Source organism: Hyla sarda, chromosome 1 (genome assembly GCF_029499605.1).
Source record: "Hyla sarda isolate aHylSar1 chromosome 1, aHylSar1.hap1, whole genome shotgun sequence".
NCBI lineage: Eukaryota > Metazoa > Chordata > Amphibia > Anura > Hylidae > Hyla > Hyla sarda.
The window spans coordinates 516,266,889-516,282,746 of NC_079189.1; the positions used below are offsets into that span (position 1 = coordinate 516,266,889).

A 15,858-nucleotide genomic window follows, 5' to 3' on the forward strand; every position below is an offset into this window, starting at 1 on the left:
GTCAGGAACTGTCCAGAGCAGGAGAGGTTTTCTATGAGGTTAGGATTCTAATCTGGACAGTTCCTGACACGGACAGAGGTGTCAACAGAGAGCACTGTTGTCAGACAGAAAATAAATTCACAAACGTCTCTGTTTTATACAGCAGCTAATAAGTACTGGATTGATTAAGAGTTTTTAATAGAAATAATTGACTAATCTGTTTAATTTTCAGGCACCTCTTGATTTGAAAATGTATGTTTTCTACTTATTTCCACCGGAGTTTCCCTTTAATACAGTTTGAGGTCTCCCCAACCCATCATGAAAAAAAAAAAACTTTGAATACAAAAATGTAAGTAAATTCTGGTATTGCACTTTTTCTCTAGAATCTTTACTCCAGTAGAATATCTTAGATATAAAATTCTGCAAAGCTATTGAACTCCTGACCAAAAGGAATGAAAGAAAAGAAACAGGGAACATGAAAATAGCTCAAACTGAAAGGAATATAATATTAACAATTACAGGAGTGAATAGATCCAGGGTTACAATACTCCTGTATGAAAAGAATAAAAAACTAACATGAATGATGGGCAAGTGATACATCTAATGGTTTACTGAGAAGGAAGTGACTGTGAGATTTCAGGACAGTAAGGTCACTTATTCATGCAAAAAGTGGACCAATTTATTGTAATGTATGGAAATAACAAAGGCAGTCTTTCTGGGTAGTGAGATGTTTGTGAAGTGCTGCATGCTTTTCTATAACTTTATAAAGCTTGTAGACGTAAAACTGTGAGAATTTATTTGCAAAAATAAGTCTGCATATAGGTTAATATAGTATCAAACAGGCACCGTATTATTACATTTTACAATTATCTATTATTAAACTATTTTGGTAATCCAATTATCTCCTTAACAATAGTAAATCATGGAAACTTATTCATTCTGTAGTAGATAAGCTCATATAATAATGAAAAGTTAACTATGTTGAAAGCTGAAGACATGAAAACATGATAGGTTTGGTTTAATGCATGAGCTAACAATATATTTAAAGGTATTGTCCCACTTCGACAACAATTTTTCATATGCCCTACTAGTGCATTATGGAGGGAGGTCCTCTGCTAGATTGGCTGTAGAACAGATCATGGCAGGAAACAAAAGAGAAACTGAAACCAACTGAAGCTCACACACAACAATTGTAAGCTTTGGTGAGCAGGGTCCCGTCTGCAGCCTTCCTGACCGAACGAACAATTCAATGGAACGACCTTGCGGGGTGCGGCAGGATCAAATTGGCGCTGACCAGGACAAGCACGGGAGATGAGGTAAAACACAGTTTATTAGAATAAAATCCGACGCATTTCACTGCACTTGTGCGGTTTCATCAGGCATGACAATACGGGCTGGGGAGGGTCATTATATACAGGGTGGTTTAACCCCTTCACATACAGTTTATATAATGAGTAATTTCACCCCTTCATATACAGCTATAGTGGCATAGTATAGTGGTTCAGATAATCCGAATTCCACTACTAGCATCAATTCATATGAAAAGCAAAACAGAAAATCATAATAATAATGATGATAAATGTGCATGTGCATGTATACCTCATTTAAAATAAAATTTGATAAACCCATAATAAGAATGGAGAGAATAACTAAAGTATTAGTGTATACATAAAGGTGTTCAATAGTCATGTGCATTAAGCGATATATATTAACTAAGTGTACAAAAAGCAGATTTACTTGCAGATGCAGACAAATCTAGATATAATTGCAGTAGAACCCAAAAAAGGTACATTGCATTTATAAACCTAAATAGAATAACTCTGTTGTACAGCAATATTCTGAATAAATAATATATCAAAAGGGAAAATAAATAAAAATGCTATATGTATACATGTATAAAAAAGAAAACTAAAATAGCTATCAATGTATACATATACATATAGGCCAGAGGAAGCTGGAAGACCACGAAACAAGGCTTGTTGCCGTTACTCCGCTCAGCTTCGGCTGTGCGGCTCATCCTCCCTTCCATGCCTGGAACCGGTGAAATTTAAGAAGAAGAGTCATTTCTATGGTGAGTGCAAAAACCATTTTTCTCTATTTTTTTGCACATATAATAAGAGGTTTGCATCTGCAGGTAAATTAGCTTTTTGTACACTTAGTTAATATATATTGCTTAATGCACATGACTATTGAACACCTTCATGTATACACTAATACTTTAGTTATTCTCTGCATTCTTATTATGTGTTTATCAAATTTTATTTTAAATGAGGTATACATGCACATTTATCATCATCATCATTATTGTTATTTTGTTTTGTTTTTCATAGGAATTGATGCTAGCAGTGGAATTCAGATTATCTGAACCAATACGTTATGCCACTGTACAGCATCCTGCGCAGGATTTGATGCACAGGATTTTCTGCTGCAGATTTCAATGTAAACTAATGACTGATCACGGCTTCAATTCTTCAGTTACAATTCATGCGCATGAAATCTGCACAGGATGCTGTAAAAATTATGGCCATAAAATGAATAGATGTGTGCACAAACAGCATTCTGCTTCTGAGTTCAGGCGAACTTAGCATTAACCCCTTGATAACATACGTCTTACATGTATGGCTTGGCCATCTGAGTGGTATGGCACAGCCCCGTGCATGAATGGTGCACTGTGCGTTACAGCTATAAAGTTAGTGCAGAAACTGTGCTCACTTCACACACTGTGAGTAACTGCCACTCAGCAGCTCGAAATCACATTGAATGACCGACAAGACCATGATCACATGTTGATGATTATTCTGTTTAATTAAGAGGTTTTCGGCAGAAGTCATGCCTATGCTGGCTACCGGTGATCTTTCAGAGTTTGCTGCAATAGCACTGCATTCTTCAGTATAGGCAATTTAATGATTGCTTATAAAAGTTATAAAAGTCCCCTAGAAGGACTTAAAATTTGTTTTAAGAAATATGAAAAGCCCATACCTTATCCCCTTAAGGACACATGACTTACTGGAACGTCATGTGTCCGCTCCCGATCTATGACGCGGGGTCACGGCGTGGCTCCACATCATAGCGGGTCGGGCCCGGCCTCTAACAACGGCCGGGACCCGTGGCTAATAGCACGCGGTATTGATCGCGGTGCCGCGCGCTATTAACCCTTTAGACGCGTGAAGTGAAAGTGAAAAGTGAAAGTGAAAGTGAAAGTATGCCGGTTAGCTCAGTGGGCTGTTCGGGATAGGCGTGGAGAAATCGCGGCATCCTGAACAGCTTACAGGACAGCAGGAGGGTCCCTACCTGCCTCCTCGCTGTCCGATCGCCGAATGACTGCTCAGTGCCTGAGATCCAGGCATGTTCAAGCGGCAGAATCATCGATCACTGGTTTCCTATGAGAAACCAGTGATCAATGATGAAGATCAGTGTGTGCAGTGTTATAGGTCCCTATGGGAGCTATAACACTGCAAAAAAAAGTGAAAAAAAAGTGAATAAAGATCATTTAACCCCTCCCCTATTAAAAGTTTGAATCACCCCCCTTTTCCCATAAAAAAAAAACACAGTGTAAATAAAAATAAAAATAAACATATATGGTATCGCCACGTGCGGAAATGTCCGAATTATAAAAATATATCATTAATTAAACCGCACGGTCAATGGCGTATGCGCAGAAAAATGTCAAAGTCCAAAATTGTGCATTTTTGGTCACTTTTTATATCATGAAAAAAATGAATAAAAAGCGATCAATGAGTCCCATCAATGCAAAAATGGTACCGTTAAAAACTTCAGATCACGGCGCAAAAAATAAGCCCTCATACCGCCCCATACGCGGAAAAATAAAAAAGTTATAGGGGTCAGAAATTACAATTTTAAACGTATTCATTTTCCTGCATGAAGTTGTGATTTTTTCCAGAAGTACGACAAAATCGAAACTATATAAATAGGGTATCATTTTAATCATATGAACCTACAGAATAAAGATAAGGTGTCCTTTTTACCGATAAATGTACTACGTAGAAACGGAAGCCCCCAAAAGTTACAAAACAGCATTTTTTTTTTCAATTTTGTCTCACAGTGATGTTTTTTCCATTTCACCGTAGATTTTTGGGCAAAATGACTGACGTCATTACAAAGTAGAATTGGTGGCGTAAAAAATAAGCCCTCATATGGATTTTTAGGTGCAACATTGAAATAGTTAGGATTTTTTAAAGGCAAGGAGCAAAAAACGAAAATGCAAAAACGGAATCCCCCCCCAGTCCTTAATGGGTTAATAAACCCTTTGCCTATTTTTCAAATAAAAAGTAAATAAAACAACATTTTATGGGACTCAATAGCGTGGTCAGCTGTGCTATTGAGAACTGTTAAACTAGTGTACACAATGAAAATCAGCCAAAATGAAGTCACTAGCGGACTTTGGTCAGGCCACTGAAATAAATGGAACCCGCTGCTGCACACCACAGAATATATCAGCATGCTGTTCTTGGCTGGAACAGTGTCAGACAGCATTAACGCAATGTGAACCTGCTGTACAGAAACATTTACATATAAACACATGTGCACATCACATAGGTGCATACATACAGTACATACACACATCATATACACACACGAGTGCTGATCACATCTGTAATGGTGCTGGATGTGGATCCACTAACCTGTGTGGCTGATGACATGGGCCGTATCGGGGAGCGAAGTCTAAGGTGCCGCTGGTCTTCACCAGAGCCCGCCGCAAGGCAGGATGGGCTTGCTGCGCCAGGCGACACCCAGGTCGCTACCCCCGATACGACTCGAGCACACAAGTAGCTGGGCGAGGTGAAGTACAGTAGGATGAGGCAGAGATGAAGTCGGACTTAGTAGAAGGTCAAAGCAGGCAGCAAAGGTGCGTAATCAAATAATGTAGCGGAAGGGTCAAAACACGGGATAGGCAAAGAGACAAAGGGTACGCTTAGTGTCAGGCAAATGGCACTGAAGATCCGTCAGGGAAGAGTGGGAGGTGCAGGGACTTATAGAATAGTGTCAAGTGTAGCACATGATTATGGGCGTACTGGCCCTTTAAATTTCAGAGCTCCGGCGCACGCGCCCCCAGGCAACGGTGACGCACGCGCCGGAGCTGAGGGACAGTGGAGGGGCAGCAGAGGAGCGTGGTAAGTGACGGGCTGGGATTCGCATACTGGCACGTCCCGCGACACGAATCCCAGCCCCGCCGGCAGCAGAGGCGAGGGAGACAATGCGCTCATGGCCAGCCCTTGCGGCCGGAGCGCAATGTGTTGCAACATCCATATAGAGATACAAACACATGAACACTACATATATACATCTACAGTGCTAACACACATAGCATAGGTCCTGCTGCCTTGCAAAGGCCCATTTTTTCTACTGTTTTGTGTGAAATACAGAGCCAGTGGCATGGAGCCCCTATTTTGATTTAAAAGTTCCCATACATATTAAGTAGTTGATTAAATTGGGCAACTTCAACCATTAAGAAATTTTTTTAGATGAGCTTGTCAATGAATGATTATTTTAGCTGACCAACTGTTTTCTAACCTACTTCTGCCTAATGTATATGGCTAAAAGGAAAAGTAAATATTACCTTACAGAAGTCACAGCCGGTGATATGGTAAGCTGCAGTGTGATGTAACAAGACATCGCTCACTAATTAGCTGACTGCAGTCTGACATGTCAGGCACCAAAAGCAGAAAAGAGACCGGGGCCGGAGGATGGGAGAGCAATTCCAGCTGCACTAGGGGAGTGGTGCAAGGTAAGTTAAGGTTTATTATTTCAATTGCAGCAGCCCAGACATAATGGCAAAATAATTTTTGCCAAGGTTCTGCTGGCTGGGAAATAAAACCTCTCCAAAAGACCACCTCTTCGAGAAGACCACCTTTATCCAGACCAGATTTCATGTTAAAATTTTGTATGCATTGTGTCCATTTTCTTGGAAAAGACCACCCACATAGAAGGCCACTTGTCAATGCAATTTTGGGCAGTTGTCTCTAAGAGGATTTATTGTACTTAAAATATCTGATATATACAAATCACTGGGACCCCCCGCGATCTCTATGCATTCTGTGTCTGGTGCTGCTCCAGAGGCGGAGACATCAAGTCACGCCCCCTCGTGACATCACGCCCCCTCCAATCATGCCTATGTCTTTGGATAGGGGATAAGATGGCTAAGGCTGAAATACTCCATTAAAGTACACCTCACATCTAAGATTTCAGTGTAAACCGGTATTCTGAATAGAGTATAGTCTGCTGCACTGATTAAATAGGAGAAAAGCCAGTAAATGTAAGCAAATAATTACTTGTTCTAAAATACACGTTTTAAGACGACATATTCTGAAAATATATATTGGAGCAATTTTATATTCCTTGTAAATTAAGAGCTATAAAACACACAATAAGACAGAGATCCGTTTAATGATACTTTTATGTATTGCTTATCATACACTGTTCCACTCCCAGGGGTATAGATGTACATTAGAACATTTTTGTACTGAAAAGCACAGCTTGCTACTTGTCAGGAGCTACAATTGGCAGAGAACATCTGTGCAGCCAATTGATGTTCTGCCATAGAATGTATCCAGAGAAAGAAGGCCACACATTATTATTTTCTGGAGATGACACTGTATAATACACTGTATAATTAGCTTCATTGAAACTTTGACTTCAAATGCATTTATTGCCATTATTTTAGTCTAGTCTATGATATCTATCTAATGTCTGTCTGCTAACCCTGCTGCAGAGAATATAAAGTAAGACTAAAATTAGACAAAGCACAGACACTTTCTAACACATTTGAACCTGTGGTCCCTGTTTGCTGATCTGTGGAATAGTAAATATCATTTACATTAGCTGCAGGATAGGAAAGAGTGTACATTTAACAGAAATGTGTAAGGCCATAATACCTCCCCCCCCCCAACCCCGACAAAATTTCTTTGGTGGAGATTGGAAATTGACATGTCTATTCTTTCTGCAGAATCCACTTAGAAATGCATTGCGGTCTATCAGTACTGCGCATATCCGAGCAGTCCTAGCGGCAAAAGAACATGTTCTTTGGGCAACGGAAATATTCCAAGTCGACATTCTGCTAAAATTCCACCATGTGAACATAGCCATTGGAGGAGGAACTGTTTATTCTATTTTAACATAACTGTATCCTGTGTAAATAGTTAATTTACTAATTTAACTTTTTCCCGAAAGTACTACAGTATTTCCTTGTGTAAACTATAAGCACCACCCAAGTTGGCTGATATGTTGCCGGCCTCACAGGTGGACCTTAATGCTGCCAACTTAGGTGGGGCTTATAGTCTATCTCCCTCCTCCCATTGTATGTGCCCAGCCACACTGGAGGTAACCTGGGAGCAGTCGGTGAGTCAGACCTAATACTGCTGTAATTGCCCACTGGCCCCTGGTATTGCCCATACTGCACAGGTAGGTTTAGTGTTAGGTCCTGTGCCACTTGAGAAACCTTGGTGTTAGTGTGTGGGCTCCGGTATGTCCTTCATATAAGGATATATTGGCTAATGTCTCAATTTTAACATCAGTTTTGAGGGTTAGCCAATGTCATTATTTACATCTACCACAGTAGTGCACCTAAATTCCTGTATTATTTTATTGTGTGTAACTTTACTATGCATATCTTTTTATTTCATTGTTATTGTTAAAAAATCTTCAATAAAAATGATAATGATAAATTAAAAAAAAGTTGGTCACCTGCGAAATTTAGAGCGATTTTCTATGGGACAAGGGGCTCAGCTACTTTTGCCAATTGGGCCTTGATTGTCAAAGATCAGACATTAAGCGAGTGACCATTACTGCTCTTCTGGGGCTCAGGAGGTCTGATCATGAAGAACTGTGGCTTACATTGTTCTGTATGGGCTGATGCTGAAGTTAGCTCAAAGGAGTCTGGCAGGGCTGTCATCTTGGTATGGGAAACCTGTAGGGGTCAAGCGGTGGTGTACTAAAATTCTGTAGCGGGTAAACTTATTAAAGAGCTAAGGAGATCCCAGTTCTTGTGGGCTCATAGGTAGCTACAGTAAGGCCTGGTTGCCTAGCAGACCTCGGGTCTAGATAGTGGGGCTTAGGTATTGACCTGGTTGACAGAGTTCTGGGTGCAGAGTGTACGGGCTAATAGATAAAGGGAGAGGTAGTGAGTAATATGCCAGAGAGGGGGATTTGTAGGAGTAATGTACAAGCCAGCTGCTCTTTTGCACAATCACATTGTGCTACATATGCCCTTTGTGTTCCATTTGTCATTTGGTCACTACATAGCACAATAACTTTTTATTATTACAATGCCCTATAGCTTTTCATTATTAGAAATGCATTATTTGGACACAGGATAATATTATTATTATTTTCCCAATATTAATTTTGGCTGTGCCCAAAGAAGAGTCCAGTTGAATAGCTAAATAAGGGCATTTTCAGACTGATATGGTACCTCACATATACACTACCTCAAATCTGTAGAAAGACACCATAATTGAAATGTTCTGAGCTGTATCATCCAAAAAAGCTTTAGTCCAATGGAACCATGAAAGAAAGTGCCCACAAGTCCTGATAAAAGCCATATAAATGTGAACCCATTCTCTGATGGACTTTTTGTATAACCAAAAAAAAGTAGAAGAAAAAATTGCTTTTTAAAGAATTTGCATTCTGAAGACATTAACTAAAAAGCTCTTACAATAAATATTGCCCATGAACAGCTAAAAGCCTCCTGAATATGCAATAAAGATACCTAGTGACCTTACTTTTACTTTGCTGTGCCAGGTGAATTTTTTCTGTAATAAATTTCTTACAATCTAATTTTCCATACCGACAGGCATAGAGGAAAAAAGGAATCCTGTCTAGTTCACAGAATGCTGCCCTTGAAAGAGGGACTTTCAGTTCATAATTCAGCCCCTACATCCCATTTTATATATTTCCTGGTAAATTCATTGACTTATAATTTCCTGCATGGCTTGAAATGTAATGTAAAATTTCTATTTAAAATCATATAATATTATACGGTAACATATAAAACGTGTGCAGTCAAAAACCGATAGTTAATTTTTATTTTGTACCGCTAAATTAATAAATCATCGAACCTCTTTAAACTTGGCCTTGAACGGGTCACATTTCTACAAGTATAAAAGAACATAAATAGAGATAACAAATTATGCATAAATATTACGCAAAATAGAATTTTCTTTATAGCTGGTAGAAATTTTTATTAATTCTTACTTTTAACATCAGCAATTTAAATTTAAACTTTCGCACAAGGAAATGTAATGCTTGCTGTAATAAACCTTTTTCCCTTATACTCTCAGTGTATACTGTATAGTGCATACATACAGTAAATAGACCTAAACAGACTCTTCTACTTTCTATGGCAGGGCTAGGCTAATAAAATTGATAAACTAAAAGTAATAAGAAAAAATAAAACATCAAAAAAATAGTAAATTCTGAATATTAATACAAGGTTTTAGATTTAATCTCAGTGTTTCTCAAGTGCAGTCCTTAATGGAGATATGCGGCAGAACAAACCTAGCCACAGGGATAGGAGATAAATGTGTGATCACAGGTCCAACTGCTGGGACCCCCCACAATCTCCCATATGCCCCAGTTCGGCCTCGGCTCTGCTCTTTTAATGTACGTGTCCTACCCAGCAAGGAAGCTGGTCGAAACACGCTCCCTCCAGTCATCTCTATGAGAGAGGCAGGGACACAGCCTTCGTGTGTCTCTGCATCTCCCATAGAGATGAATGGAGGGGGTATGTTTCGACCAGCTTCAGTGCTGGGTGCAACATGTCACTACAGAAGCAGAGGGAATAGGTTTGTTCCACCGCATATCTCCTTTAAGGACCTCCAACAGGTCATATTTTTAGCATTTCCTTAATATTTCACAAATTATAGATATCTGGTCACTACAAGCATTCTTAGTATGGGATAACCTCAAATCATGACTTGTTGACAAGCCTTGAGGACTGTACTCTAAAAACAATCTTATAAATCATCTTATATGTATTGGAACTACAGTTCCTGATGAAGCCCCAAATGCTTCCACGTAATTCCCATTACCACAGCCAAAGAGTTGAATAAAAAAATTGTTATTGGCCATGCCCACATAAGGCTGGATCCACACATTAAATACAACAATCCAAATTGATAGATAACAGTCATCCAATTATTAATATGCATGTGCATCCTGTGTATAACTGTCAATATTGGTCCTATATCTCATAGGGAAACTCATGTAACAACATGTATACATGGTTTTTATTTTTATACATTTTTAAAAGCCAAAATGTATTATTTCACAATTAAAAATATATTGCCATGGTAGACGCTATATTACAATTCAAAAATGAAGGCTAGTGCAATACGTAGAAGAACTTGTAGTATAATTCAGCTATACCATTATTTAAATGATACAAACAATCATCATTACAAAATTGCTTTTAGTGCTGGGTAAACATAATGGGCATAGGCACACTCTGCCCCCCAAGTATAGTCACACAAGTGCATGAATAGTATCACTAGGAATGCTGGGCGCCGCTATAGCTGTGTATTATGCTTAACAAAGCTCACCCAATGTAATTGCAGGACCACGCTCCATCACCCCTATGTACGTTGTGATACTTCTTTATCAAGAGGATCTAACTACTGAACCCACTGCTCCTCTTTAACCCCTTAAGGACCAAGGACGTACCGGTACGTCCTTGGTCCTGCTCTCCTGATATAATGCGGGGTTACACAGTAACCCCGCGTCATATCACGGCGGGCCAGGCATCATAGTGAAGCCGGGACCCGCCTCTAAAAGTGGCAGAGCTGAGCCGCGCGGCTAAAAGTGAAAGTTGCCGGCTAGCCCAGTCGGGCTGTTCGGGATAGCCGCGGATAATCGCGGCATCCCGAACAGCTGACAGGACAGTGGGAGGGCCCCTACCTGCCTCCTCGCTGTCCGATCGCCGAATGACTGCTCAGTGCCTGAGATCCAGGCATGAGCAGTCATGCGGCAGAATCGTTGATCACTGGTTTCTTATGAGAAACCAGTGATCAATGATGAAGATCAGTGTGTGCAGTGTTATAGGTCTGAAAAGACCTGCATTTATTTGCCCGCAAATTACTTTTGAAAAAACTACACACCAGACCAGAACATTCATCTTTAGACTTTACAGAAAGGGAATCATTACAAGCACTTGAGAAACTTTTAAGAGAACAAGACACCAACTTAACAGACAGACCACCGGCAGCAATTATGCCAAAGTCAAACCCACCACACCCCCACACCCCCTGCCATTGTGTCCAACAGTAGAAATTTTCATTAAATTAGTTACGGAGGAATTTTTTAAAATGCCCAGTTGCAAGTGTCATGACAATTTAACATCTGCCCAACGAAAAGCACTGGGCGAATTACAGAATTTTAATGATGTGATTTATAAACCCTGCTGACAAGGGCAGAATGTTGTAGTATGGCCGGTGGCTATGTATGAGAACGAGGCTTCCGACAATTAAAAGACAAAAATTCATATTAAAAGTTGACAGCAAATCCGTTACATTCTTTTACAGTTCTACTAGAAATAATTTTGGAACATGCCTAAGAGAAAGGGATTAATGCAAAAAAAAAATAAAGATGGCTTACTACTTACCTATCCACAGGTCCCGACATTTTACTTGATTCCTAAAGTCAACAAAAATCCCCTCGATCCCCCGGGCCGTCCCATCGTGTCCGGTATAGAAGATCTATGTGATTCTATATGCAAATTTATCGGCATCTATCTTAAACCATTAGTGGAATACTTACCATCTTACATGAGAGACACGATGGACGTGCTCAGGAGGATTGACAGGATTTTTGTGGAATCAGACATGTTACTGGTTACAGCAGACATTGAATCCCTCTATACATGTGTTGCACATACAGATGGTATTCAAGCAGCCAGGTTCTACCTTGAATCTAGTAACATAGACAGAGAGCTGTGTGATTTAATTATGCAGCTCTTGGAGTATGTGCTGTTTTAACCTTTAAAAATGGCTACTAACTTCAACAGCAGGGCACTGCCATGGGCATGGCCTGTGCTCCGTTGTACGCAAACCTCTTCCTAGGGTACTGGGAGTGGGGGGTTTTCCAGTGTGGCGGCGTACAGGGCGTAGACCATGTGCAGTGCTCGCACAGGTACATTGATGATGTACCATTTATAGGGCAAGGGTCTGCAGAGCAGCTGGAAAATGTTCTGTCTAGGCTTACCAACAATGAAATTAATGTGAGATTAAAATAAATTTATAGTAATGCATGAGCCAACTTTCTTGACATTCTGATCGAAAGACAACCTGACGGACACCTTGCCACTGGCGTATTCCGAAAAGAGATAGCTACATATTCACTCCTCGGCACACCTACAAACAACAGTGAAAGCAGTTCCAACAGGTAAGTTTCTTAGGATTAAGAGATTGTGCTCATCAGAGGAGACATTTGAAATACAAAGTAAAGAGTTAAGTAAGAGGTTTGAAGAGTGGGGATATAGCAAGAGGTGTATTAAAAGGTCGTATAGACAAGCAAAAATTGACACCCAGAAGTGAACTGTTGGTGACTAATAAAAATATCACTAGACAGGAGAATAATGTCAAGTTTATCACAACATATAATTGCCAGTGGAATGTAATGCAGAAGGTAATACAGAAATACATAGGAGTTTTGAAAACCGATCCTGTTATGGCCTCCCAAATCCCAGATCGAATACCTATGATGGCTATACAGGGTAAAAACTTAAAAGATCTTTTAGTCAAAAGCCACTATGTCCCAAAAGTACATCAGCCTTTCAGTGACAGCCATCCCAGCGTGGGATGTTATCCCTGTGGGGAGTGTTTGGCATGTGCTAATATCAATCGAAGTAAGAATTTTAAAATAGCTGATGCCTCACGAGAATTCTCCCTTCAACAATATATATCTTGTAGCAGTACACATGTGGTATATTATGCCACATGTGGCTGCTCAAAAATGTATGTAGGACTTACGTCAAGACATTTACGGATTCGAACCAGAGAGCATGTGAGGGACATCTTGGCAGCTAAAAATGTGGATGATATGGTAGGAATAAAAACATTTCCCCATCACTTTAAAATGATTAAACATGGATGTGATCCTAAGTACCTACAAATTAGAGGGATAGAGAAAATTCAAGGGGGCATACGAAGAGGAAATCTTAAATGCACCTTAATGAATCTTGGTGGATTGTGATATTAGGTACGATGGTTCCACATGGCCTCAATAAGCAACTGAGTTTTGCTCCCTTTCTATAGAATAGGTATTGTATAGGTAGCAGTGTCGTATCCAGCTGTTATTTTTTTTTTTTTAGGGGAGAAATCATGTATATGAGGGATTTTTTTATATTATGCACTGTCACTTTAAATAATATTTGAACTATTTGAATTTGAGATTTATGTATGAAGATTTTGTAATAATTATACACTGGATTGTAATGTATATGCACTTTTTGAATAATTGGGAGTTTGCTAACTGTATGCACTGTATTTAATATAGATATATTTTATGTATCACTGTTGTAATAATGTAGCACGATGCACTGCACATATGTACATTGCATGGTATGACTAGGGTTTATAGTCACAGCATAGTATGGGGTTAGAATAATTACTTTGCACTTTGTATATGCAATAACAACATCGCCAGCCTCTGTGTTGTGTGTGCGCTGTGCTCAGTACAGAGCGCTGCCGCTGAAGGCGACAGTAGGGGAAGTCCGCATGCTCAGAGTAGTAATTCTGAGTCTGCGCACTAGCTCCGTGACAGCAGAAGTGGAGCAGCAGGTAGTTCCAGTGAGTCACTGCGCACGCGCCACCGAACATGGACGCTGGCTGTTTTCAATCCCGGATAATTAGATGAGTTATAAAAGAGGAGCGGAGGGTTCAGTAGTTAGATCCTATTGATAAAGAAGTATCAAAACGTACATAGGGGTGAAGGAGCGTGGTCCTGCAGTGATCAAGCATTATACACAGCAATAGCAGCGCCCAGCATTAATAGCGATACTATTCATGCACTTGTCTGACAATACTTGGGGGGGCAGAGTGTGTCTATGACTATTATGTTTACCCAGTACTAAAAGCACTTTTGTAATGATAATTGTTTGCATAATTTGGGTAATGGTATAGCTGAATTATACTGTGAGCAGACAAGTGATTCGGACATTTATGCACGAAACAATACCACATTTGTTTATATTTATTTATTTTTTACATAGTTTGTTTTTTATGGGAAAATGGGCTGTGATTCAAACTTTTATTAGGGAATTAGGTGAAATCACATTTTTACCCTTTTTTTTTTTTTGTAATGTTATAGCCCCCCATAGGGGACTATAACATGCAGTACATTGATTATATCGCCGATTATATCGCCGCGTTTGAAGGGTTAATACCGGGCCTCACCCCAATCGGTGATGTCCGCCGTCCAGTATTAGCCATGGGTCCCAGCTACCGTTAGCCTGCGTGACCCCGCTTTATATCGCTGGAGCGGGCGCAGTACATACAGGTACACCCTGTGCCTTAAGAGGTTAAAGGGGCACTCCACTGGCCAGCATTCAGAACATTTAGTTCCAAATGCTGTGTGAGCACTGCAGGGTTCAGCCACGCCCGCTCATGACGTCAGGCCACACACCCTTCAATGCAAATCTAAACTTTTACTACCATTACCCCTACCACGCCCCCTCCCATAGACTTGCATTAAAGGGGACGTGGCCTGACATCACAAGGGGGCATGGCCAACTCCCACAAATGCTGGCCAGTGGAGTACCCCTTTAAGACGGAAATGGGCTGTGTCCTTAAGGGGGTAATAATGCTTTCTCTGATAAAACAGAAAAAAACAGAACTTGTGTTCGGTCAAGTAAACAACTGTGCACTTGAATTTAGGCATCCACATTGCTTCATGTCTCTCAGAAGCTACATCCTGCCATAGAGATGGCAGTATACATGTGATAATTCGTTCTCCACCAGAACAATAGGCTTTTACTGACTTATCATAGAGGAAATAAATTATCATAAAGAAACATAAAGACAACAATATTACCATCTCCTTCCATAAATTTGTATTCACATTGCTTATGAGTGCTTAGACTGGATAAGCCCAAATATACATGTTGGACATGATCCTCATTAATAGGAGAGACTGTGAGCTATTTCAGAAATCAGGAAATTTCAGCATATTTAACTAGATCTCACTCAGCATGGCTATGAATAATAACAAGTTTGTGTCCAAGCTAGTGCAATAGAAGAAGGGATAAGACTGAACTCGCCTTAATTATGTCCGGACATACACATCATTCTGCCATGTGTTAAACATTTGACTGAGGAGTGGATAAGATTCTCATTTACATCAAGTGTCTCAACATGCCTATTCCATTTTGTAGAGACCATGTGGAGACCTTTTGCACTAAAATAAAACACACATGGTAAATGTAAGCTCCTTCTCAGAGTCATGTTATAAAACTAAACAAGTGCAAAGAATATATCTAGAGATAAGCGAATTTTTTAAAAATTGGATTTGGCCGATTTGCAGAATAAAAAAAAAAATCTATTAGATCCGAATAAATTCTCAGCAAATTTTTATTAGTAGTGTATTTTAATAATGTGTTTAATAAATTGTGTGTGTTTTACTTTTTTCTCTATTTTTATTTTTTTACTTTTTAGGTAGTACTACTACTCCCAGCATGGAACAGATTGTTCCATGATAGAAGTAGTAGTACCTGTGCTAATAGACGGATCGCCCCGGTTGTCACTCCGGACACCCACTGCGATTGTCTTGCATAATGTATAGATGCAGGCGGCTTTCTCGCATCTAGATAGGATGATCGCATCGGGTGTCAGGAGTGATACCTGCTGTGATCTTTCCTTAAGTGCAGGTACT

General features: G+C 39.8%; 1 long non-coding RNA gene across 1 annotated transcript; it reads left to right on the forward strand.

Annotated features, from left to right (window-relative positions):
- The first annotated feature begins 1,256 nt into the window (after nucleotides 1–1,256).
- LOC130310579 (uncharacterized) lies at nucleotides 1,257–7,016 on the forward strand. Its single transcript, XR_008859095.1, has 3 exons — nucleotides 1,257–1,295; nucleotides 1,923–2,050; nucleotides 6,944–7,016. It is a non-coding gene; the product is annotated as an uncharacterized LOC130310579 (long non-coding RNA).
- Nucleotides 7,017–15,858: the final 8,842 nt, after the last annotated feature.